Source organism: Corvus brachyrhynchos, unplaced genomic scaffold (assembly GCF_000691975.1).
Source record: "Corvus brachyrhynchos isolate BGI_N302 unplaced genomic scaffold, ASM69197v1 scaffold438, whole genome shotgun sequence".
NCBI lineage: Eukaryota > Metazoa > Chordata > Aves > Passeriformes > Corvidae > Corvus > Corvus brachyrhynchos.
In genome coordinates this window covers 36,178-37,263 of record NW_008239291.1, presented here as the reverse complement: position 1 = coordinate 37,263, position 1,086 = coordinate 36,178, and positions in this window count along the sequence as shown.

Sequence of the window (1,086 nt, the reverse complement as noted above, 5' to 3'; positions counted from 1 at the left end):
GGCGGGGCCAGGGCGGCTGCGGGACGGCGGCGCTGACTCAGCAGAGCCCGGCACGGGGAGGGGACAGCGGGACCCCCCCCAAAGGGCGCCCCCAAAAACGGGGGCACTGGGGAGCACTGGGGAGCACTGGGAGGGACTGGGAGGGATGTGGGAGGGATGTGGGGGGGCACTGGGGAGCACTGGGAGGGACTGGGAGGGACTGGGAAGGACTAGGAGGGACTGGGAGGGATGTGGGGGGGCACTGGGGAGCACTGGGAACGCACTGGGAGGGACTGGGGGGGACCAGAGGTCACTGGAAGTGGACTGGGAGGGGACTGGGGGGACTGGGGGACACTGGGAGCACTGGGGGACACTGGGGGCACTGGGGATGAACTGGGGGACACTGGGGGGACTGGGAGCACTGGGGGAACCCCAGGATTTGGGCGGGAGAACCCCCAGGATTTTGGGGAAGAACTCGGAGATTTCGGGAAAGGGGAAGCGCAGGGTTTTGGGGGGGAGAACCCCAGGATTTGGGGAGGGGAAACCCCAAAATTTGGAAGGGAAAAACCCCCAAGATTTTAGGGAAAAACCCCAAATTTGGAAGGTAAAAACTCCAAGATTTTAGTGGAAAACCCCCGAAATTTGGAGGAGGAAAAACCCCAAGATTTGGAAGGGAAAACCCCAAGATTTTAGGGGAAAACCCCAAGATTTGGAAGGGAAAAACCCCAAGATTTTAGGGAAAACCCAAAGATTTGGAAGGGAAAACCCCAAGATTTTAGGGAAAACCCCCCAAGATTTCAGGGAAAACCCCCCCAAGATTTTGAGGAGGAAAAACCCCCAAGATTTTAGGGAAAAACCCCCAAATCTGAAAAGTAAAAACTCCAAGATTTTAGGGAAAAACCCCCCAAAATTTGGAAGGTGAAAACCCTCACGATTTTAGGGAAAAACTCCAAGATTTTAGGGAAAAACCCCCACGATTTTAGGGAAAAACCCAAGATTTTTTAGGGAAAAACTCCAAGATTTTAGGGAAAAACCCCCCAAAATTTGGAAGGTGAAAACCCTCACGATTTTAGGGAAAAACTCCAAGATTTTAGGGAAAAACCCCCA